Here is a 25,514-nt window from a genome sequence, read left to right as displayed (position 1 = left end):
AGGTAGTAGTAGAGGCGGGTACAATTGTGTCTTTCAAAAAGCATTTAGATAGTTACATGGGTAAGATGGGTATAGAGGGTTATGGGCCAAGTGCGGGCAACTGGGACTAGCTTAATGGTAAAAACTGGGCGGTTGAGCCGAAGGGCCTGTTTCCATGCTGTAAACTTCTATGATTCTATTCTATGATTCAAATTCCTGGGGTATGGTGGGGCAGGCAATAAACAAAGAAATAACTGATGCATGTAGAAAAGGTACAGCAGTTATCATGGGGGATTTTAATCTACATGTCGATTGGTTTAACTAGGTCGGTCAAGGCAGCCTTGAGGAGGAGTTTATAGAATGTATCCGCGGCAGTTTCCTAGAACAGTATGTAATGGAACCTACTAGGGAACAAGCGGTCCTAGATCTGGTCCTGTGTAATGAGACAGGATTTATTCAGGATCTTAGTTCGGGATCATCGCGGAAGGAGCGATCACAATATGGTGGAATTTAAAATACAGATGGAGGGTGAGAAAGTAAAATCAAACATTAGTGTTCTGTGCTTATAGAAAGGAGGTTACAGTGGGATGAGAGAAGAACTAGCTAAGTTCTTCAAATACTTTATGGTAAAACAGTTGAGGAACAGTGGACAACCCTGCAAGCGATTTTTCACAGTGCTCGGCAAAGGTATAGACCAACAAAAAGGAAGGACGGTAGAAAGAGGGAAAATCGACCGTGGATATCTCAGGAAATAAGGGAGAGTATCAAATTGAAGGTAAAAGCATACAGAGTAGCAAAGATTAGTGGGAGACTAGAGGACTGGGAAATCTTTAGGGGGCTACTAAAGCTACCAAAAAAGCGATAAGGAACAGTAAGATAGATTATGAGAGTAAACTTGCTCAGAATATAAAAACAGACATTAAAAGTTTCTACAAATATATAAAACAAAAAAGAGTGACTAAGGTAAATATTGGTCCTTTCGAGGATGAGAAGGGAGATTTAATAATGGGAGATGAGGAAATGTCTGAGGAACTGAACAGATTTTTTTGGGTCGGTCTTCACAGTCGAAGACCCAAATAACATGCCAGTGACTGATGGAAATTAGGCTATGACAGGTAAGGACCTTGAGAGGATTGTTATCACCAAGAAGGTAGCGATGGGCAAGCTAATGGGGCTAAAGGTGACAAGTCTCCTGGCCCTGATGGAGTGCTAAAAGTAATGGCTAGGGAAATTGCAAATGCACTAGTGTTAATTTACTAAAATTCACTAGACTCTGGGGTGGTCCCGGCGTATTGGAGATTAGCAAACGTGACACCACTGTTTTAAAAAGGAGGTAGGCAGAAAAGGGGTAATTATAGGATAGTGAGCTTAACTTTGGGAGTATGGAAGATGCTGGAATCTATCATCAAGGAAGAAATAGCGAGGCACCTGGATGGAATTGTCCCATTGGGCAGACGCAGCATGGCTTCATAAAGGGCAGGTCGTGCCTAACTAATTGAGTGGAATTTTCTCAGGACATTACCAGTGCGGTAGATAATGGGGAGCCAATGGATGTGGTATATCTGGATTTCTAGAAAGCCTTTGACAAGGTGCCACACAAAAGGTTGTTGTATAAGATAAAGATGCATGGCATTAAGGGGAAAGTAGTAGCATGGATAGAGGATTGGTTAATTAATAGAAAACAAAGAGTGGGGATTGATGGGAGTTTCTCTGGTTGGCAATCAGTAGCTAGTGGTGTCCCTCAGGGATCAGTGTTGGGCCCACAATTGTTCACAATTTACATGGATGATTTAGAGTTGGGGACCAAGGGCAATGTGTCCAAGTTTGCAGACGACACTAAGACGAGTGGTAAAGCAAAAAGTGCAGAGGGCACTGGAAGTCTGCAGAGGGATTTGGATAGGCTAAGTGAATGGGCAAGGGTCTGGCAGATGGAATACAATGTTGACAAATGTGATATTATCAATTTTGTTAGGAATAACAGCAAAAGGTATTATTATTTAAATGATAAAATATTAAAACATGCTGCTGTGCAGAGAGACCTGGGTGTGCTAGTGCATGAGTCGCAAAAAGTTGATTTACAGGTGCAACAGGTGATTAAGAAGGCAAATGGAATTTTGTCCTTCATTGCTAGAGGGATGGAATTTAAGACTCGGAGGTTATGCTGCAATTGTATAAGGTGTTAGTGAGGCCACACCTGGAGTATTGTGTTCAGTTTTTGTCTCCTTACTTGAGAAAGGACGTACTGGCACTGGAGGGTGTGCAGAGGAGATTCACTAGGTTAGTTCCAGAGCTGAAGGGGTTGGATTACAATGCGAGGTTGAGTAGACTGGGACTGTACTCGTTGGAATTTAGAAGGATGAGGGGGTATCTTATAGTAACATATAAAATTATGAAGGGAATAGATAGGATAGATGCGTGCAGGTTGTTTCCACTGGTGGGTGAAAGCAGAATTAGGGGGCATAGCCTCAAAATAAGGGGAAGTAGATTTAGGACTGAGTTTAGGAGGAACCTCTTCACCCAAAGGATTGTGAACCTATGCAATTCCTTTCCCAGTGAAGCAGTAGAGGCTCCTTCATTAGATGTTTTTAAAATAAAGGTAGCATTTTGAAGAATAAAGGGATTAAGGGTTATGGTGTTCGGGTCGGAAAGTGGAGCTGAGTCCACAAAAGATCAGCCATGATCTCATTGAATGGTGGAGCAGGCTCGAGGGGCCAGATGGCCTACTCCTGCTCCTAGTTCTTATGATCTTATCTGGAACATAGACACCGAGTGCCGACTGCGTCTGGTTATGTGGCGGAGAGAAGGTGATTGTGGAATACATGTACCCATCAAACTCTGCTACTCACCTGACTGAAATTTGTTCTGTATCTGTAAATCACAGGTAGTGTTCGCGAGTGGAGGGAACACTCTGCACCTCAGTCTCTGGAACAGGTTCTGAGAGCAGGATTCCTTCAATATGAGTCAATGTCTGGGACTGTATGTGAGGGTGGGATTCAGTTTCTATCAGACATTGGTATTGAATGTCAGTGTGGAAATCTTTCTGTATTGATCGATCACAATTATTGTTTGGGAAAAGTGAGATTAATACGTAACATCAGCACGGCTGTAACAGACAGAGAAAGACACAAAGAAAAGCAGAAAGAGACCATCAGGACACACACACAGTGACACACAGAAAAGGTGCAGTGCAAACCAGCAAGATACTGAGATGGAAAAACTGGTTATTGAGAAAAATGTGTTTTCTGCTGCACACAGAGAGGCCCTGTTTGTAAATGCATATCCTGCTGGGTAATCGTGCTGTCTGCTGTGTAACTGTGTTCTCTGCTGTGTAACCGAGCTCTCTGCTGTGTAACTGAGCTCGCTGCTGTGTAACTGTGCTCTCTGCTGTGTAACTCAGCTCTCTGTTGGAACCGTGACTCTGCCGGTGACAGATCTTCACTGTGGTTGTGTCAAATCATTACCTATGGTGCAAATGTGCTTCCGGTTGTGGAAATATGGTCCCTCTGAAGCAGAACCTTTCTGCGCCGTTCCTGAGACGAAATTTCAATTCCAGATTTATTAAGTCTTGCCACCAAGGTGTAGTTCAGACCTCTATAATCCCAGTCCAGCGACATAACCTTGTGTTCCTGTTGTCAAAACAGTTCGTTCAACATCAATATTTTCAGTTAATAATATAGACGCGCCCAACGTGGGGATTGAACCCACGACGCTGGGATTAAGAATGCAATGCTGTACCGGCTGAGCTAGCCGGGCTGGTGCTGCACTATCCATTAAACCTCTTCCTGTAGAGAGTAGCTGCGGTGCTCATTCGGAGGGTCAGTGCTGACACGTTGGGCCGAATGGCCTCCTTCTGAGCTGGTGATTGTACGATTCTATGACACAAGGATGTTGATGCGGTGGAGTCCTTCTGCCATACTGCCCACTCCTGACACCATGTAGAAATGCTGGTCTCTCAGTGACTGGCGACCAAGGAGTTGTAATAAAAAATAACTGACTTAATAATTGAGCAGCTCCTCCTGGCTTGTGCTCTGACCGCGATCCGGGGAGAACTGCCGGAATCCCGACACGTGATCATGTTAGTTGCGTCATCAGGTCATCATGTGACCGTTCGGCCTGCACAGGTCTCCCTCTGTAATTTCTAGCTGTCATTATTTACATTTTCTTCCAGACTGTAAAGTGTGGTCCTGTTCCATTTGAATTTCTAATATATTTCCAATGTAACTGATGTTGTTCCACAAACTATTTAATCAGTAGAATTGTGCGTTTAGGGAGCTGAGGTTTTCGAGTCTCTCAAGGCTTCTCTCCAAATCCAATGGTCATTTTCCACGAAGATTCAACCCCTCCTCACATAAACCCCGGGGCCCCGTTGATCGTTTGAATGCAATAAATTCCTGGAGTGATTCCAGGCTGGTTTTAGAATGTATTCTATCGACCAAATTACTAATGAATGGTACCTTGGCCGCAGCTGCGATGGCCGAGTGGTAACGGTGTTGGGCTTGAAGTCCAGTGGGTGTTACCCCGCGCAGGTTCGAGCCCTGCTCGCAGCGACTGTGGTTCGAAATGTTTGCTCAACTCCTCGCACAAGCGGCTGACTCGGGAATGAATCGGAATTCCGATTGGTTGTAAATAAACGGTTTGAACATTAATCGAGTTCAGTCAGAGATTTAACATTTTTGGGGGAAACTGAACGAAATATAAAGATGGAAACGTGGTTTGGTTTCATTCAGCTGAATGTATTTCTGGGAAAAAGATCGTGTTAGAAATGGAACATATTTTATCTCTCTATCTGTTTCTTTGTTTCTTTCTCTCTCCCTCACTCACTGTTTTTGTGCTTCTCCGGGGACTGATTGGATTCACAGTGAAACTCAGCCCCATCTCACCACAACTCTTTTGGACGAATACATCCTGGTGATGGACGGTCCTGAATCAGTGGATCGAGAGAGAACGAGGTGACTGCAGTCTGACTCTTACTCTGAAAACCAGTTAGTGCGCCCTTGTACAAAGTGGATGTGTCTGAGAACAGGAGGAAAGCAGATCATGGGCCTGTGATTGATTTTATTGAGCCGGACCGAGAAAAGTGAGGCAGACTTTTAACCAGTCAGCGCCTGTCTGTGAGCTGAGAAGGAATTACGGCTGATATTGAGACAGTTCAGAGTGAATTGTTACAGCAAATCGAATCTTCAAGAGGTGTTGGTATATTGATTTCAGAGAGAACGTCATAGTTTCTTAAATGATCAGTTGCGCTTGCTTTTGTTTTGTTCAGTAATTTGGGGAATCTGTTTGGAGCGGGTGCAGTTGGTCAATATCTGTGCCTCTTGATTGTGCGATTGGGCCGAAGTCGGGTGGTCTTTCCGTGGGTCGGTATCGACTCGATGGGCCGAATGGCCTCCTTCCGCACTGGACCCATTCTACGATTACTGAAATAGGGTGAAAACGGCAGCATCAGGACACAAGGACAAGTTACGGTCTCAGGCCAGAGTAAGTGTCCAAAGTAATGACACACACAACATTAGAAATTAATGAGATAAATACATTTATTGTGGACTGGTGCCATCTCCTGGCAGAACGGGAGCCGTGCGACACGGACACTCTCATTCAGGAGCATTTTACATTGGAGTGAAATAGCTTACGCTCAGTATGAATGTGTTCCAAAACAGTTTATCAAGCTAATCTAAAGTACCAATTGGATTCTGGTTCTGTCATTGAGCGATGGTGGTATAGTGATGAGAATAGTTGCCTTCCAAACAGTTGACCCGGTTTCGATTCCCGGCCATCGCAATAAAAATCTGGTTGTATATTTTTGCGCCACTTCGTGAGTTTCAAACCGAGAAAGAGAAACAGTTCCGAACTCAGAATTTGGGCCCTTGGATAATGAGGAGGGAGGAGGTAAAAAGGCAGGAGTTGCATCTCCTGCACTTGCAAAGAAAGGTGCACATAGAAAGTGAGCGGATATTGGCGGTGGAGCAGCGGTCGCGGAGGGGATTGTCCCTTCGTCTGGTGAATGGGGAGAGCAGGGGAGGGCGTTTTTGAAGATGTCATAAATGGTCCCTGGAATACGGAGACTGACGGGATGCAAGGTGAGAACAAGCGGCACCAAATCAGTTCAGCTCGACTTACACAGGACACAACAATGTCAGTAACGGAAAGATCTTTTGGGATAAGAGCAAGAGTTTTGCAACATCGTTCACTTTTATTTCCATTTCCCACCTTAGCCGCTTTTCCTACAAATGTTGGCAGCGGTTGGATTCCACCCGCATCCTCGAAGAGACTGAAACCTAAACCCATCTCCTCAGACCGCTCGGCCTCGCTATCCTAAAGGTTCATTGTTTCTGATACTGATGACCGGTGATTGGCATCTTGCTGTTTATCAGCTGAGTCCAGGATTTCACACTGAGGGAGAAGGAAATGATCCAATCACAGAGCTGGAACGCTGCTTCTAGTTTTCTCCCCACAAATGCTATTTAATTCTGAGCATTTCCAGCATTTCCTGTGTTTATTATTTATTATTTCCAGCATTTGAAGTAATTTGCTTTGTGATTAGTGAACTTTCTGAGCTGAGTTCAGGGGACTCGCTTTCCAAAATTATCTAAAAGTTATTTGACGGGATGTGGGTGTCGCTGAATCCGTCAACAATTGTTGTCCAAAATGTATTACCCTTGAGAATTTGGCGGTGACGTGAATCTTGAGCCGCTGCAAGTCCATGTGGAGTATGTACACACACAGTGCTGTTAGGGAGGGAGTTCCGGGATTGTGAGCCAGCCACAGAAAGGGTGATATATTTCGCAGGATGGTGTGTGTCTCGGAGTGGAACTTGCAGGTGGTCGCTGTTTCTCTGTATCTGCTCCCCTTGTGTTTCCAGGTGAGAGATCCCGCGGGTTTGGATGGAGCCTCACGGAGGAAAAGTCAATGTCTGGGGTGGGATTCGAACCCACGCCTTCAGAAAAGTCTGCGACCTTAACACTCGGCCACACTGGGAAAAACATTGGGTAACAGCAAATTCCTGCCGATGCTGGAATCTGAAACGAAAGAGAAAATGCTGGAAAATCTCAGCAAGTCGAGCAGCATCTGTAGGGAGAGAAAAGAGCTAACGTTTCGAGACCAATGACTCGTCTTTGACAAAGTGTCATTAGACTCGAAACGTTCGGTCTTTTCTCTCCCTACAGATGCTTCCGGACCTACTGAGATTTTCCAGCTTTTTCTCTTCCGGCCATCCTGACACACTGATGTGATCAACCGGTTAAGTGGGGATTGGGCCAAGGGCCGCAGCGGACTCGATGAGCCTCCTCTTGCACTGGAGGGGCTCTGTGATAACTTAAACATGGTGAAAGCGGCAGCATCCGGACACAAGGACAAGGTAAGGTCTCAGGCCAGAGTAAGTGTCCTATGTGATGACACACAGAACATCAGAATTAAATTGGTGAAATACATTTATGGTGGACTGGTGCCATCTGGTGGCTGAACGGGAGCAGTGCGACACGGATACATTCATTCAGGAGCATTTTAAATTGGAGGGAAATAAGCTACGCAGAGCAGGATTTTTTCACGGAACACTTTATAAACTAATGTGAAGTACCAAAATGACTCAGATTTCTTCCGTGAGCGATGGTGGTATAGTGGTGAGCATAGCTGCCTTCCAGGCAGTTGACCCAGGTTCGATTTCCGGCCATCGCAGTCGTAATTTGGAAGTGAACTTTTGCGCGACTTCGTCAGTTTCAAACCGAGAAAGAGAATCAGTTTCTAACTCAGAATTTAGGCGCAATTAGGGAGTGGAGTGAAATAAGTAACTTTCTCATCATTTTTAATATGGTTTCAATATGGACAGTGTTCCACTATTCACCCACAAGCCGTCAAACAACACCTAAAAGCCGCAGCTTTTTCACTTCACCCTCATGAAGTGGACCAAACAGAGACACAACAGACACGTTACAGACGAGGATGGGATTTGAAGCCACGTGTACAGAGCACAATGGATTATTGTGCATCACCTTAACCACGTGGTACAGCTGCTTTACTTCATGGCCCTTTAGTATCCCTCAATCTGACTTCTTTGCGTTTCTTTCGCACAGTTGCTGATGTACAGGACACTGTCAAAGTGTAAATAAATAAAAATAATCTCTGAGTTAATTTGCGTTTGCGGCGCAACGGGAGCGCGCCTGACTCCAGATCAGAAGGTTGCGTTGAAATCACGTCAGGCGCACGGAACTTTTCTGCAGCTGGTTCCAGGAATTTCTCTCTGTGTGGGAATGTTCTCGAAATGACTCCATTCAAAAGCACGATGCAAATAATATATTTTATATTTACCCGCTTGAGCAAATTTGTCAAATATCAGGAGATTCAAAGTCGTCCTGTTAATGCAGAATGACAGTGAGTTCAGTAAGAAATGTTTACAAACAACAGCAATTCCTTTCTGCTCACTGCACAGTTATAGTGATCTGTATTAAACAGCAGGAGCGGGAACCGCAGTCCGCAGTCTTCACCTTAACGGTGACTCTGAATTTCAGTTTGGGGGTTTCAGAGAGAGCGGATGTTATTGTGGAAACTGAAGTCACTTTTCCTGTGAATGGAGCCGGATAAAGAGCCTTGGCCAGCCTGAGAGTCCCCGAGCCTCCATGAATCTTCACAGCTCACACAGTGAAGGGCTTTTACACTTTGAAAATGACCATGTCCGGCAGCTGGAGCTTTCCCTTATATTTTCTGGGATCTGGGAAAGAGCGGATCATCAAAAAACAGAAATGAAACACAAATAATCGCAGTATTTTTTCACGTGGGCTAAACATCAGCTCAGGTTTTACAGCCGGTGGCCGCGTGGCCTAATGGATAAGGCGTCTGACTTCGGTGATTCTATTAATGATATCAGGCGATTGCAGGTTCGAGTCCTGCCGCGGTCGTTTTATACAGAAATCCGGTGGAACGTTTGCTGACAATCCAGTTTTCCCTCCTCTCTCATCTTAGTCTTTCGTTTACCGCCGAATGAATCCACAATATCTGATTGATTTGGACAAAGAATTAAATAAAATATTATGTTTCAATCGGTTCAATACAATTCTGTGGAGGGAATTCTAATGTCCTCAGGCAGATGGTTACAGTCATAGATGTTTCAGCATGGAAACAGGCCCTTCGGCCCAGCTTGACCATGCCGCCCAGTTTCTATCACTAAGCGAGTCACATTTGCCCGCATTTGGCCCACATCCCTCTATATTCACCCTGGGGGGGGGGGGGGCGGGGGGCAGGGGGCTTGACAGGATAAATGCTGCGAAACTGGTTCACCATGTGGGAGAGTGTAGGACCAGAAGGAACAATCTCAGAGTAAGTGGCCGCCCATTTCAACCAGAAATGAGGAGTAGGTTCTTCTCTCGGAGTATAGAGCATCTGTAGAAATGTTTGTATGAATCGAATAGGGCTGTAGAGGGTGGGTCAGTTAATTTGTTGAAGGCTGCCACAGACAGATTTTTTTTAAATTTAGAGTACGCAAACATTTTTTCCAACTAAGGCCAATTTTGCAACCAATCCACCGACCCTGCACATCTTTTGGTTGTGGGAGCGAAACGCACCCAAACACAGGAAGAATATGCAAACTCAACGCAGATAGTGACCCAGAGCCGGGATCGAACATGGGCCTTCGGTGCCGTGAGGGAGCTGTATAAACTACTGAACCACCGTGCTGCCCTTGAGACAGATTTTTAATCAGTAAAGGAAAGCAAGGATTATTGGGATAAGGCGGGAAACTGGGTTTGAGGATTATATCAGATCAGACATAACCTATCTGAATGGTGGAGCAGACACGATGGGCCGAATGGCCTACTTCTGCTCCTCCGTCTTACAGTGTAATGAGATCCTCTGATGGACTTGTTTTCACGGCTGGGCGGCCGGTTCCGGAAAGACAAAATCTGCCAGCAGTGCCCCAGATGAAGCTGGCGTCTGTTTTGGAGCTTCTGAAGCCGCATGTTTTCATGGTGCCAAACTCCTGCCCAAAGCTGGTGTCGTGATTTAAATCGATTATCAGACAGAGGATTAGGAATATCGGTATAGAGAATGATGCAAGAAGATTCACTCCTCAGTACATTCCAGACCCGAAGCACTCGTTGTGCAAAAGTGCTTCTTTTTCAAACATCACAGCTGCTTCCTTTGCAAATCAACGGAAATCTGTGCCCTCTCATTCTTGCTCTTTTTACTCGGGGGAACTGTTTCTCTCTGTTTACTCCGCCTAGCCCCCTCATGATTTTGAACATCTCCATCATATCTCCTCTCTGCCTTATCCTCTCCAAGGAGAACGTTCCCAACATCTCCAATCTAGCCTCCTAAATTGAATCAATGAAACCTAAATGAAACCTCTTCTGCACGCTGCCCAATACGTCCACAGCCTTCCAATATTGTGGCTCCCAGAGCTGTGCAAAATATTCCATCTGATGTCTAACTGGCGCCTTGTACAGATTCAGCATAACCTCCTTGCTCTTGTTCTCTTTTCCACTCGGAATAAACCCAGAATAAGATTTGCATTATTACCTGCTCTCTCCACCTGTCCACCTTCAATGATCTATCCACATACACACCCAGCTCTGTCTGCTCCTTCATCCCATAAATAGTTGAGGGGCAGCACGGTAGCATAGTGGTTAGCACTATGGCCTCACAGCGCCGCGTCTCAGGTTCGATACCCGCTTGGATCATTGTCTGTGTTCTCCGTGGGTTTCGGACGGGAGCTCCGGTTTCCTCCCACACTCCAAAGATGTGCAGATTAGGTCGATCGGCCATGCTAAATTGCCCTTAGTTTAGATGGGGTTGCTGGGGTGCGGGGATTGGGCGGAGGTGTTGGCTTCATGGGGGTGCTCTTTGAAGAGCCGGTGCAGATTCTATGGTCCGAATGGCCACCTTCTGCACTGTAAATTCTGTGATTCTACACTTCCCTACCGAAATGCATAATCTCACACGTCTCCAGACTGAAAATCATCTTTTGTCGTTTGAAGTTCTAGACTGTCCGCGTCTCAGTTTTCAAAATTTCCAAGTTTTTACCATCCCCAAATTTGAAACTGTTCCCTGTACACCATGATCTACAAATTGTTATGTATCAGGGAAGCAAATGTTCCATGTGGAACACTCAAACCTTCGTCCAGTCCGAAAAGTCTCTATTGACCATTATATTCTGTTTCTGATTATTCAACCACATTTATATCCATATTGCTACTGTCCCTTTTATTCCAGGAGCCACACATTTCGCTAATTCTGCGCAGTTTTGGTTTCCTTATTTAGGGAAAGATGTAAATACGTTGGAAACGGTTCAGAGAAGGTTTCCTCGATTGGTGCCAGGAATGAGCCTTTCGTCAGTGGTAGGGAAATTACTGGAGAGAATCGTTCGAGACAGAATCTACTCCCATTTGGAAGCAAATGGACGTATTAGTGAGAGGCAGCATGGTTTTGTGTCTCACTAACTTGATAGAGTTTTTCGAAGAGGTCACAGAGATGATTGATGCAGTTAGGGCAGTGGATGTTGTCTACATGGACTTCAGTAAGGCCTTTGACAAGGTCCCTTATGGTAGAGTAGTATAAAAGGTGATGTCACACGGGATCAGAGGTGAGCTGGCAAGGTGGATACATAACTGGCTAGGTCATAGAAGGCAGAGAGTAGCAATGGAAGGGTGCTTTTCTAATTGGAGGGCTGGGACTAGTGTTGTTCCGCAGGGATCAGGGCTGGGACCTTTGCTGTTTGTAGTGTGTATAAATGATTTGGCGGGAAATGTAACTGGTCTGCTTAGCAAGTTTGCAGATGACACAAAGGTTGGGGGAATTGCGGATAGCGACGTGGTCTGTCAGAGGATACAGTAGGATTTAGTTTGTTTGGCGACTTGGGCGGAGAGATGGCAGATGGAGTTTAATCTGGACAAATGTGAGGTAATGCATTTTGGAAGGGCTAATGCAGGTAGGGAATATACAGTATTGAAAGTCAGAGAGATCTATGTCTACAGGTCCAGAGGTCACTGAAAGGGGCAACACAGGTGGAGAAGGTAGTCAAGACCGCATACGGCATGCTTCCTTCATTGACCGGGGCATTGAGTACAAGAATTGGCAAGTCATGTTGCAGCTGTATGGAACGTTAGTTAGGCCACACTTGGTGTATCGTGTTCAATTCTGGTCGCCGCACTGCCAGAAGGATGTGGAGGCTTTAGAGAGGGTGCAGAAGAGATTTACCAGGATTTTGCCTGTTATGGAGGGCATTAGCTATGAGGAGCGTTTGAATAAACTCGGTTTGTTCTCACTGGAACGACGGATGTTGAGGGGCGACCTGATAGAGGTCTACAAAACTATGAGGGGCATAGACAGAGTGGATAGTCAGAGGCTTTTCCCCAGTGTAGAGGGGTCAATTACTAGGGAGCATAGGTTTAAGGTGCGAGGGGCAAGGTTTGGAGAAGATGTACGAGGCAAATTTTTAACACAGAGGGTAGTGGGTGCCTGGAACTCGCTAGCGGAGGAGGTGGTGGAAGCAGGGACGATAGTGATATTTAAGGGGCATCTTGACAAATACATGAATAGGATGGGAATCGAGGGATACGGACCCAGGAAGTGTAGAAGATTTTAATTTAGTCGGGCAGCATGGTCGGCACACGCTTGGAGGGCCGAAGGGCCTCTTCCTGTGCTGTACTTTTCTTTGTTCTTTGTTGGTCTTTGAGCGGGTTTGCTATTGAGGAAAGGTGAGACAGACTGCACTTGTTTCCAGTGGAGATGTGAAGTGTGACAGTTGATCTGATTGAAGTACATCAGATTTTGAATGGTCTTGACAAAGTGGACGTGGAAATGATGTCACTGCTTGTGGGTGAGAGCAGAACTACTGGGCAGCGAATAACAAGCAATTAACACGGTTTCGATTCCCGGCCATCGCAATAATGGTTTGATCGGAAGCGTTTGCGTGATTTCGTGGGTTTCACACTGAGGAAAGAGAGCTGGAAGAAGAGGCTGGAAGGAGGACTCCGGGTAAAATTCCTCTTCTCTTGTAGTAAATAGTCTGGATGGATTGTTCACATCCGTCCGAGAGTGGAAACTGGGATCTCCGCTCTTATTCTGGTTTATTATTGGATATTGTTTAATATCCTTATTGCCGCCCTGTGGGATATTCCATAAGACCATAAGACATAGGAGTGGAAGTAAGGCCATTCGGCCCATCGAGCCCACTCCACCATTCAATCATGGCTGATTTCAACTCCATTTACCCGCTCTCTCTCCATAGCACTTAATTCCTCGAGAAATCAAGAATTTATCAACTTCTGTCTTAAAGACACTCAACATCCCGGCCTCCACCGCCGTCTGTGGCAATGAATTCCACATACCCACCACTCTCTGGCTGAAGAAATTTCTCCTCATCTCTGTTCTGTCGTGACTCCCTTTAATTCTAAGGCTGTGCCCCCGGGTCCTAAACTCCCCTGCTAATGGAAACAACTTCCCTTCATCCACACTATCTAAGCCATTCATTATCTTGTAAGTTTCTATTAGATCTCCCCTCAACCTCCTAAACTCCAATGAATATAATCCCAGGATCCTCAGACGTTCATCGTATGTTAGGCCTACCATTCCTGGGATCATCCGTGTGAATCTCCGCTGGAACCGCTCCAGTGCCAGTATGTCCTTCCTGAGGTGTGGGGCCCAAAATTGCTCACAGTATTCTAAATGGGGCCTAACTCATGCTTTATAAAGCTCCAGAAGTACATCCCTGCTTTTATATTCCAAGCCTCTTGAGATGAATGACAACATTGCATTTGCTTTCTTAATTACGGACTCAACCTGCAAGTTTACCTTTAGAGAATCCTGGACTAGGACTCCCAAGTCCCTTTGCACTTCAGAATTATGAATTTTGTCACCGTTTAGAAAATAGTCCACGCCTCTATTCTTTTTTCCAAAGTGCAAGACCTCGCACTTGCCCACGTTGAATTTCATCAGCCATTTCTTGGACCACTCTGCTAAACTGCCTAGATCTTTCTGCAGCCTCCCCACCTCCTCCATACTACCTGCCCCTCCACCTATCTTCGTATCATCGGCAAACTTAGCCAGAATGCCCTCAGTCCCGTTATCTAGATCGTTAATATATAAAGAGAACAGCTGTGGTCCCAACACTGAAGTTATATTCCTGGAAGTTATTATATAAACTTTTCCTCTTCTCGCTGTTAAAGGATTTTCAAACATTGAAACACTCCTGGTTCTATCTTTACCAAATGCCATGACTGTGTTAATAAAACATAACCCATTCCAATCAGTGGAGATGTGATGTTGGCACCAATAATACTCAAGCACCACAGCAACAGGACTCTGTTTCCCGCCGAGAGAGTCGATTGAAGAGCTTCCAATTTCGTTACTTTGAACTTCACAGTGATGTAATGCTGTCTGCTTCATTCCCGGGACAAATTTCCGGATCACACTGGAAGCAACACTTTGATTCTAATTTACTGAAAAGAAAATGCAGATGTGCTGGGGAATAGCGACTTGTTTACTTTTGGTGTGAGTGAGAATAAAAATAGCAGAGGATGGTTTTGATCCATCGACCTCTGAGTTATGGGCCCAGCACGCTTCCGCTGCGCCACTCTGCTCTTTAGTGCCACCGTGTCCACAATTGCTGTTCTGTGCCAGCCAGATAACTATTCACTGCCTCCATTTTTTCCTTCAATCAAGAACCCACGTGTTGTGAAGCTCACTCTGGCAGGACAATAACACGGAACATCAGCACGTCTGTAACAGACAGAGGACAGAGAAAGACACACCGAAAAGCAGGAAGAGACTATCAGGACAAACACACAATGACACACAGAATAGGTGCCGAGCAAATCAGCAAGATATTGAGATAGAACAACGAATTATTTAGTAAAATGTGTTTTCTGTTTTACAATGATAGGCCCCGTCTGTAAATATATATCCTGCTGTGCAATTGTGCTCTCCGTTGTGTAACCGTGCTCTCTGATGTGTAACTGCACACTCTGATGTGTAACAGTGCTCCCGGCTGTGTAACTGTGGTCTCTGCTGTTTAACTGTGCTCTCTGCTGTGTAACTGCACTCTCTGCTGTGTAACTGAGCTCTCTGCTGTGTAACTGTGCTTTCTGCTGTGTAACTGTGGTCTCTGCTGTGTAACTGAACTCTCTGCTGTGTAACTGTGCTTTCTGCTGTGTAACTGAGCTCTCTGCTGTGTAACTGTGCTTTCTGCTGTGTAACTGAGCTTTCTGCTGTGTAACTAAGCTCGCTGCCGTGTAACTGAGCTCTCTGCTGTGTAACTGTGCTTTCTGCTTTGTAACTGTAGTCTCGGCTGTGTAACTGTGCTCTCTGCTGTGTAACTGTGCTCTCTGCTGTGTAACTGAGCTCTCTGCTGTGTAACTGAGCTCTCTGCTGTGTAACTGTGCTTTATGCTGTGTAACTGTGCTCTCTGCTGTGTAACTGAGCTCTCTGCTGTGTAACTGTGCTCTCTGCTGTGTAACTTTGCTCTCTGCTGTGTAACCGTGCTTTCTGATGTGTAACTGTGCTTTCTGCTCTGTAACTGTGCTCTCTGCTGTGTAACTGTGCTCTCTGCTGTGCAATTGAGGTACCTGATGTGTAACTGTACTCTCTGCTGTGTAACTGTGCACCCTGATGTGTAACTGCACACTCTGCTGTGTAACTGTGCTCTCTGCTGAGTAACTGTGCACTCTGCTCTGTAACTGTGCTCCCTGCTGTGTAACTGTGTCCTCTGATGTGTAACCGTGCTCTCTCCTGTGTTACTGTGCTCCCTGCTGTGTAAGTGCACACTCTGCAAGTGCACACTCTGCTTTGTAACTATGCTCGCTGCTGTGTAACTGTGCTCCCGGCTGTGTAACTGTGCTCTCTGCTGTGTAACCGTGCTCTCTGCTGTGTAACTGCACACTCTGCTGTGTAACTGTGCTCTCTGCTGTGGAACTGTGTTCCCTGCCGTGTAACTGTGCTCTCTGCTGTGTAACTGCACACTCTGCTGTGTAACTGTGCTCCCTGCTGTGTAACTGTGCTCCCTGCTGTGTAACTGTGCTCTCTGCTGTGTAACTGTTCACCCTGCTTTGGAACTGCACACTCAGCTGTGTAACTGTGCTCTCAGCTGTATAACTGTGCTCCCTATGTGAAACTGTGCACCCTGCTGTGTAACTGCACACTCTGCTGTGTAACTGTGCTCTCTGCTTTGTAACTGTGCTCTCTGCTGTGTAACTGCACACTCTGCTGTGAAACTGCACGCTCTGCTGTGGAACTGCACACCCTGATGTGTAACTGTGCTCTCTGCTGTGCAATTGAGCTATCTGATGTGTAACTGCACTCGCTGCTGTGTAACTGTGCTCTCTGCTGTGTAACTGTGCTCTCTGCTGTGCAATTGAGCTATCTGATGTGTAACTGCACTCTCTGCTGTGTAACTGTGCACCCTGATGTGTAACTGCACACTCTGCTGTGTAACTGTGCTCCCTGCTGTGTAACTGTGCTCTCTGCTGTGTAACTGCACACTCTGCTGTGTAACTGTGCTCTCTGCTGTGTAACTGTGCTCTCTGCTGTGTAAGTGTGCTTTCTGCTGTGTAACTGTGCTCTCTGCTGTGTAACTGTGCTCTCTGCTGTGTAACCGTGCTCTCTGCTGTGTATCTGCACACTCTGCTGTGGAACTGCACACTCTGCTGTGGAACTGCACACCCTGCTGTGTAATTGTGCTCTCTGCTGTGCAATTGAGCTATCTGATGTGTAACTGCACTCTCTGCTGTGTAACTGTGCTCTCTGCTGTGTAACTGTGGTCTCTGCTGTGTAACTGAGCTCTCTGCTGTGTATCTGTGTTTTCTGCTGTGTAACTGAGCTCTCTGCTGTGTAACAGTGCTTTCTGCTGTGTAACTGAGCTTTCTGCTGTGTAACTGAGCTCTCTGCTGTGTAACTGAGCTCTCTGCTGTGTAACTGTGCTTTCTGCTTTGTAACTGTGGTCTCGGCTGTGTAACTGTGCTCTCTGCTGTGTAACTGTGCTCTGTGCTGTGTAACTGAGCTCTCTGCTGTTCAACTGAGCTCTCTGCTGTGTAACTGTGCTTTATGCTGTGTAACTGTGCTCTCTGCTGTGTAACTGAGCTCTCTGCTGTGTAACTGTGCTCTCTGCTGTGTAACTTTGCTCTCTGCTGAGTAACCGTGCTTTCTGATGTGTAACTATGCATTCTGCTGTGTAACTGTGCTCTCTGCTGTGTAACTGTGCTCTCTGCTGTGCAATTGAGCTACCTGATGTGTAACTGAACTCTCTGCTGTGTAACTGTGCACCCTGATGTGTAACTGCACACTCTGCTTTGTAACTGTGCTCTCTGCTGTGTAACTGTGTTCTCTGCTGTGTAACTGCTCCCTGCTGTGTAACTGTGCCCTCTGATGTGTAACCGTGCTCTCTCCTGTGTTACTGTGCTCCCTGCTGTGTAAGTGCCAACTCTGCAAGTGCACACTCTGCTGTGTAACTATGCTCGCTGCTGTGTAACTGTGCTCCCGGCTGTGTAACTGTGCTCTCTGCTGTGTAACCGTGCTCTCTGCTGTGTATCTGCACACTCTGCTGTGGAACTGCACACTCTGCTGTGGAACTGCACACCCTGCTGTGTAATTGTGCTCTCTGCTGTGCAATTGAGCTATCTGATCTGTAACTGCACTCTCTGCTGTGTAACTGTGCTCTCTGCTGTGTAACTGTGGTCTCTGCTGTGTAACTGAGCTCTCTGCTGTGTATCTGTGCTTTCTGCTGTGTAACTGAGCTCTCTGCTGTGTAACAGTGCTTTCTGCTGTGTAACTGAGCTTTCTGCTGTGTAACTGAGCTCTCTGCTGTGTAACTGAGCTCTCTGCTGTGTAACTGTGCTTTCTGCTTTGTAACTGTGGTCTCGGCTGTGTAACTGTGCTCTCTGCTGTGTAACTGTGCTCTGTGCTGTGTAACTGAGCTCTCTGCTGTGCAACTGAGCTCTCTGCTGTGTAACTGTGCTTTATGCTGTGTAACTGTGCTCTCTGCTGTGTAACTGAGCTCTCTGCTGTGTAACTGTGCTCTCTGCTGTGTAACTTTGCTCTCTGCTGAGTAACCGTGCTTTCTGATGTGTAACTATGCATTCTGCTGTGTAACTGTGCTCTCTGCTGTGTAACTGTGCTCTCTGCTGTGCAATTGAGCTACCTGATGTGTAACTGAACTCTCTGCTGTGTAACTGTGCACCCTGATGTGTAACTGCACACTCTGCTTTGTAACTGTGCTCTCTGCTGTGTAACTGTGTTCTCTGCTGTGTAACTGCTCCCTGCTGTGTAACTGTGCCCTCTGATGTGTAACCGTGCTCTCTCCTGTGTTACTGTGCTCCCTGCTGTGTAAGTGCCAACTCTACAAGTGCACACTCTGCTGTGTAACTATGCTCGCTGCTGTGTAACAGTGCTCCCGGCTGTGTAACTGTGCTCTCTGCTGTGCAACCGTGCTCTCTGCTGTGTAACTGCACACTCTGCTGTGTAACTGTGCTCTCTGCTGTGTAACTGTGCTCCCTGCTGTGTAACTGTGCTCTCTGCTGTGTAACTGCACACTCTGCTGTGTAACTGTGCTCCCTGCTGTGTAACTGTGCTCCCTGCTGTGTAACTGTGCTCTCTGCTGTGTAACTGTGCACCCTGCTGTGGAACTGCACACTCTGCTGTGGAACTGCACACTCTGCTGTGGAACTGCACACCCTGATGTGTAACTGTGCTCTCTGCTGTGCAATTGAGCTATATGATGTGTAACTGCACTCGCTGCTGTGTAACTGTGCTCTCTGTTGTGTAACTGTGCTCTCTGCTGTGCAATTGAGCTATCTGATGTGTAACTGCACTCTCTGCTGTGTAACTGTGCACCCTGATGTGTAACTGCACACTCTGCTGTGTAACTGTGCTCTCTGCTGTGTAACTGTGCTCTCTGCTGTGTAACTGCACACTCTGCTGTGTAACTGTGCTCTCTGCTGTGTAACTGTGCTCTCTGCTGTGTAAGTGTGCTTTCTGATGTGTAACTGAGCTCTCTGCTGTGTAACTGAGCTCTCTGCTGTGTAACTGTGCTCTAAGCTGTGTAACTGTGGTCTCGGCTGTGTAACTGTGCTCTCTGCTGTGTAACTGTGCTCTATGCTGTGTAACTGAGCTCTCTGCTGTGTAACTGAACTCTCTGCTATGTAACTGTGCTCTATGCTGTGTAACTGTGCTCTCTGCTGTGTAACTGTGCTCTCTGCTGTGTAACTGAGCTCTCTGCTGTGTAACTGAGCTCTCTGCTGTGTAACTGTGCCCTCTGCTGTGTAACTTTGCTCGCTGCTGTGTAACCGTGCTTTCTGATGTGTAACTGTGCTTTCTGCTGTGTAACTGTGCTCTCTGCTGTGTAACTGTGCTCTCTGCTGTGCAATTGAGCTACCTGATGTGTAACTGAACACTCTGCTGTGTAACTGTGCACCCTGATGTGTAACTGCACACTCTGCTGTGTAACTGTGCTCTCTGCTGTGTAACTGTGCTCTCTGCTGTGTAACTGTGCTCCCTGCTGTGTAACTGTGCCCTCTGAAGTGTAACCGTGCTCTCTCCTGTGTTAATGTGCTCCCTGCTGTGTAAGTGCACACTCTGCAAGTGCACACTCTGCTGTGTAACCGTGCTCTCTGCTGTGTAACTGCACACTCTGCTGTATAACTGTGCTCTCTGCTGTGTAACTGTACTGCCTGCTGTGTAACTGTGCTCTCTGCTGTGTAACTGCACACTCTGCTGTGTAACTGTGCTCTCAGCTCTGTAACTGTGCTCTCTGCTGTGAATCTGTGCACCCTGCTGTGTAACTGCACACTCTGCTGTGGAACTGCACACCCTGCTGTGTAACTGTGCTCTCTGCTGTGCAATTGAGCTATCTGATGTGTAACTGCACTCTCTGCTGTGTAACTGTGCTCTCTGCTGTGTTACTGTGCTCTCTGCTGTGCAATTGAGCTATCTGATGTGTAACGGCACTCTCTGCTGTGTATCTATGCACCCTGATGTGTAACTGCACACTGCTGTGTAACTGTGCTCTCTGCTGTGTAACTGTGCTCTCTGCTGTGTAACTGCACACTCTGCTGTGTAACTGTGCTCTCTGCTGTGTAACTGTGCACCCTGCTGTGTAACTGTGCTCCCTGCTGTGTAACTGCACACTCTGCTGTGTAACTATGGTCCCTGCTGTGTAACTATGCTCTTTGCTGTGTAACTGTACTCCCGGCTGTGTAACTGAGCTCTCTGCTGTGTAACTGTGCTGTCTGCTGTGTAACTGTGCTCCCGGCTGTGTAACTGCACACTCTGCTGTGTAACTGTGCTTTCTGCTGTGTAACTGCACACTCTGCTGTGCAACTGTGCTCTCTGCTGTGTAACAGTGCTCTCTGCTCTGTAACTGTGCCCTCTGCTGTGTAACTGCACACTCTGCGGTGTAACCGTGCTCTCTGCTGTGTAACTGTGCTCTCTGCTGTGTAACTGCACACTCTGCTGTGGATCTGTGCACCCTGCTGTGTATCTGCACACTCTGCTGTGTAACTGTGCTCTCTGCTGTGTAACTGCACACTCTGCTGTGTAACTGTGCTCTCTGCTGTGTAACTGTGCTCTCTGCTGTGTAACTGTGCTCTCTGCTGTGGAACTGTGCACCCTGCTGTGTAACTGTGCACCCTGCTGTGTAACTGTGCTCCCTGCTGTGTAACTGCACACTCTGCTGTGTAACTGTGGTCCCTGCTGTGTAACTATGCTCTTTGCTGTGTAACTGTACTCCCGGCTGTGTAACTGTGCTCTCTGCTGTGTAACTGTGCTGTCTGCTGTGTAACTGTGCTCCCGTCTGTGTAACTGAGCTCTCTGCTGTGTAACTGTGCTGTCTGCTGTGTAACTGTGCTCCCGGCTGTGTAACTGCACACTCTGCTGTGTAACTGTGCTTTCTGCTGTGTAACTGTGCTCTCTGCTGTGTAACTGTGCACCCTGCTGTGTAACTATACACTGCTGTGTAACTGTGCTCTCTGCTGTGTAACTGTACACTCTGCTGTGTAACTGTGCTCTCTGCTGTGTAACTGTGCTCTCTGCTGTGTAACTGTACGCTGCTGTGCAACTGTGCTCTCTGCTGTGTAACTGTACACTCTGCTGTGTAACTGTGCTCTCTGCTGTGTAACTGTGCACCCTGCTGTGTAACTGTGCACCCTGCTGTGTAACTATGCTCTCTGCTGTGTAACTGTGCTCTCTGCTATGTAACTGCGCCCTCTGCTGTGTAACTGCACACTCTGCTGTGTAATTGTGCTCTCTGCTGTGTAACTCTGCTCTCTGCTGTTTAACTGTGCTCTCTGCTATGTAACTGCGCCCTCTGCTGTGTAACTGCACACTCTGCTGTGTAACCGTGCTCTCTGCTGTGTAACTGTGCTCTCTGCTGTGTAACTGTGTGCTCTCTGCTGTGTAACTGTGCTCCCTGCTGCGTAAGAAGTCTTCCAACACCACGTAAAATTCCAACAGGTTTGTTCCAAACATTAGCTTTCGGAGCATTGCTCCTTTCTCAGGTGAATGAAGAGGAATGACACCTGAAGAAGGAGCAGTGCTCCGAAAGCTAGTATTTGAAACAAGCCTGTTGGACTTTAACCTGGTGTTGTCAGACTTCATACTCAACAGAATAAAACACGAACTGAGGAAGGAGCAGTGCTCCGAAAGCTAGTGTTTGAAACAAACCTGTTGGACTTTAACCTGGTGTTGTTAACTTCTTACTGTGCTCACCCCAGTCCAACTAACTGCGTTCTGCTGTGTAATTGTGCTCTCTGCTGTGTAACTGAGCTCTCTGCTGTGTAACCGTGCTCTCTGCTGTGAAACCGTGCTCTCTGCTGTCTAACTGTGCTCCCGGCTGTTTAACTGAGCTCTCTGCTGTTTAACTGAGCTCTCTGCTCTGTAACCGTTCTCTCTGCTGTGTAACTGTGCTCTCCGCTGTGTAATCGTGCTCTCTGCTGTGTAACTGAGCTCTCTGCTGTGTAACTGAGCTCTCTGCTGTGTAACTGTGCTCACTGCTGTGTAACTGTGCACCCTGCTGTGTGACAGAGCTCTCTGCTGTGTAACTGTGCACCCTGCTGTGTAACAGAGCTCTCTGCTGTGTAACTGTCCTCACTGCTGTGTAACTGTGCACCCTGCTGTGTAACTGAGCTCTCTGCTGTGTAACTGTGCACCTTGCTGTGTAACAGAGCTCTCTGCTGTGTAACTGTGCTCACTGCTGTGTAACTGTGCACCCTGCTGTGTAACTGTGCTCACTGCTGTGTAACTGTGCACCCTGCTGTGTAACTGAGCTCTCTGCTGTGTAACTGTGCACCCTGCTGTGTAACAGAGCTCTCTGCTGTGTAACTGTGCTCCCTGCTGTGTAACAGAGCTCTCTGCTGTGTAACTGTGCACCCTGCTGTGTAACTGTGCTCTCTGTCATGGAACCGTGACTCTGCCGGTTACAGAACTTCACTGTGGTTGTGCTAATCATTCCCTGTTGTGTAAATGTGTTCCCAGTTGTGGAAATATGATCCGTCTGAAGCAGAGCCTTTCTCCGCCATTACTGAGACTAAATTTCAATTCTAGATTTATTAAATCTTGTCACGAAATGTGAGTTCAGGCCTCTGGATTCCCAGTCCAGCGACATAACCTTGTGTTCCTGTTATCAAATCAGTTCGTTCAGCTCAACATTCTCAATACTGAGAAGTCGTGGCGCCAAATCGAATGGGTTTTTTTTCCCACGCAGATTCAATCCCTACTCACAGAAAGACTGGGACACCGTTCATCGCATTACTGCAATCCCGCGTGTCTGGTTTTACAATGCTTTCTATAGAACGAATTGGCATTTCAGATAAAAGCTGCAATGGCCGAGTGGATAAGGCGTTGGACTCGAAATCCAATGGGGTTTCCCCGCGTAGGTTCGAACCCTACTCGCAGGGAAATAATGACCATGTTGGAGCAATTTGTTCGAAAAATGCGGTGTTGTTTTCATCATTCAATGTTTTCTGATGAAATGTCATTACATAAGAGTCTTCTTGTGCCCTGAAGCTGTGTTTCTCATTCTGCTTTCGCTCTGAATTTTCTGATTTGTCAGGACAAGATCACCACCTCAGTAACGTTCATATTAACTTCATCAGGAACCAGAATTGTGAAAATGCCTGATCACAAAGCAATGTGAAATTTATTTTTGTCACATCTTTTGCCATAATTTATCATATGTCAGAATTTTTAATGTCTCTTATTGTGAAACTGACCAGCCGAACTGAAAGTTCTAAATAAAGCAGCGCAACAAATTGAAGGCTTGTCAACAGCCGGGAAGGGAGCAATGCTCCCCATATACCGTCCCTGCTGACTCACCATGGCCCAACTATTGTTTATCTTCACTTTGCATTTGCTTGAGAAATTGTTTTTAATCATTCTTACAATGTTTATGTTATTTCACTCCAATTTAAGAATGTTCCGAAAGTGTCCGTGTCGCACGGCTCCCGTTCAGCCAGGAGACGGCACCAGTCCACAATACATTTATTGATGCTATTTATTTCTGATGTTCTGTGTGTAACAACAATCGCTTATTGTCACAAGTCGGCTTCAGTGAAGTTACTGTGAAAAGCCACGTTCCGGCGCCTGTTTCGGCAGGCCGTACGGTACCATTACATAGGACTCTTACTGCAGCCTGAGACCTCAACTCGTCCTTGTGTCCCGATGCTGCCGTTTGTAACCTGCTTAAATCATCACTTTTATTAATTAGTCATCATTTTGTAAGTAACCTAGGTGCTAATTTCACCAGGTACCAGGAGTGTCCATAACACAGTTTGTAAACTGAAATGTACTTGTCTCATTTTTCTGGCCCGGATAACCCAGCTGTTTACTATTGTTTCTAACTGAGAACTCATGTGTTCAAAAAACATTTGTACTGAAAAAGAATGAAGCTCGATTTTAAGAAAGAAGCGCACGAATGAAGATTATTTTGTGTATTGTATTTGAGGAGTGTCCAAATTTAAAATGCTCATGAATGAAAGTGTCTTTGCCGAACGCCTCCCGTTCAGCCAGGAGATGGCACCAGTCCACAATAAATGTATTTATGCAGTTTATTTCCAATGTTATGAATCATTACATAGGGCTCTTACTCTGGCCTGAGAGCTTACCTTGTCTCTGTGTCGTGAGGCTGCCATCTTCACCCTGTTTAAGCAATCATAGAATACTTCTTGTGCAGAAGGAGGACATTCGGCCCATCGAGTCTGCACTGATCACCCCAAGGAGCACCCAACCTACGGCCCATACCCACGTAAACGTTTGGACACTAAGGGCCAATTTAACATGTCCAATCCATCTAAACTGGACATCTTCGGACAGTGGAGGAAACTCACGCAGACACGGGAAGAACGTGCAAGACTGTAACCCAAGGCTGGAATTGACCCCGGGTCCCTGAGTGTTAACCACGGTGACACCCAAAAGCCGACTCTGGTGGGATTTGAACCTACCACCTCATGGCCACGAATTGCATGTTTTTATATTAGTCGTCATAATGTAAGCCATGATGTGGGGATGCCGGTGTTGGACTTGGGTGGGCTCAGTAAGAAGTCTTACAGCACCAGGTTTAAGTCCAACAGGTTTCTTTCGATTCACCTGAGAAAGGAGCTGCGCTCCAAAAGCTAGTGATTCGAAAGAAACCTGTTGGACTTTAACCTAGTGTTGTAAGACTTCTTATCACAATGCAAATACATCAGTTGCTGATCTCATCAGGCTCCAGGAGTGTCCGTAAACTGAATGTTGCTTGTGTCGTTTTACTGACGCGATTAACCCAACCTTTCACTCTTGTCTCTATTTACGATTTGTTATTGTTTACTAATATTACTTACATTTATTATTACTGTTATTATTATTTACATTGTGTATTTATGCATGTCTTATGTTTTACATGTATGAACCGATCTGTCTGGACTGTATGTAGAACAATACTTTTCACTGTACCTCGGTCCACGTATTATGGGCCAGGGTTTAGAGAACCCCAAAGTATATCACGGAGTTCACCTGACCCACAACTTTAAATACATTTTGGTTATGGGGAGCACAAGGGCCCATTTTACAGGTGTGATGGAACAGAGATCTAAAGTATGTTTAAAACAAAAGTATTTTAATTACATGAATCCAGTTAACATTTTATAAACACACAGTAAACAGTATATCAACTACAAATCCTGACCACTCCCCAAAAGATACAGGACTCTATAGACAACCCTTGATAACTTTCCAAACACCATCTGGCCTTTGCTTGCGAAATCCGACCAACTGTCCTGGCTTGAAACAATTCACACCTCTTTAACCTGGGGTTACCCCTCTCTCTGGCTCTGTAAAGACTTAATTACCTGCAAATGCTCGCATTTAAAGTCTTGCATCTTTGACTTTGTCTATATAAATGTTTCTGGAACCTACCTCTCCATTCAGCGCTTCGAGAGCTAGTGATTTGAAACAAACCTGTTGGACTTTAATTTGGTGTTGTAAGACTTCTTACTGTATGTGAGAAGGGATAGAATCTCCGTGGAAAAAGACCATTGGATTTGGAGTCCAACCCTTGACCTATTCGAAAATCTCAGCTCCCTAAACGCACT

At 46.1% G+C, this 25,514-nt stretch overlaps 5 non-coding genes across 5 annotated transcripts; 3 read left to right on the top strand and 2 right to left on the bottom strand.

Annotated features, from left to right (window-relative positions):
- Nucleotides 1-3,659: 3,659 nt before the first annotated feature.
- trnak-cuu (transfer RNA lysine (anticodon CUU)) lies at nucleotides 3,660-3,732 on the bottom strand. The gene has a single exon. It is a non-coding gene; the product is annotated as a tRNA-Lys (tRNA).
- Nucleotides 3,733-4,443: 711 nt separating this feature from the next.
- Nucleotides 4,444-4,526, top strand: trnas-uga (transfer RNA serine (anticodon UGA)). The gene has a single exon. It is a non-coding gene; the product is annotated as a tRNA-Ser (tRNA).
- A 4,252-nt stretch (nucleotides 4,527-8,778) lies between these two features.
- trnar-ucg (transfer RNA arginine (anticodon UCG)) lies at nucleotides 8,779-8,867 on the top strand. Its single transcript is given in 2 exon segments — nucleotides 8,779-8,815; nucleotides 8,832-8,867. It is a non-coding gene; the product is annotated as a tRNA-Arg (tRNA).
- Nucleotides 8,868-14,471: 5,604 nt separating this feature from the next.
- On the bottom strand, nucleotides 14,472-14,543 carry trnam-cau (transfer RNA methionine (anticodon CAU)). Its single transcript has one exon. It is a non-coding gene; the product is annotated as a tRNA-Met (tRNA).
- An 8,219-nt stretch (nucleotides 14,544-22,762) lies between these two features.
- On the top strand, nucleotides 22,763-22,844 carry trnas-cga (transfer RNA serine (anticodon CGA)). Its single transcript has one exon. It is a non-coding gene; the product is annotated as a tRNA-Ser (tRNA).
- Nucleotides 22,845-25,514: the final 2,670 nt, after the last annotated feature.

Source organism: Scyliorhinus torazame, chromosome 24 (genome assembly GCF_047496885.1).
Source record: "Scyliorhinus torazame isolate Kashiwa2021f chromosome 24, sScyTor2.1, whole genome shotgun sequence".
NCBI lineage: Eukaryota > Metazoa > Chordata > Chondrichthyes > Carcharhiniformes > Scyliorhinidae > Scyliorhinus > Scyliorhinus torazame.
The sequence above is the reverse complement of the archived record's forward strand: the minus strand, read 5'-3'. Positions and strand labels throughout refer to the sequence as shown.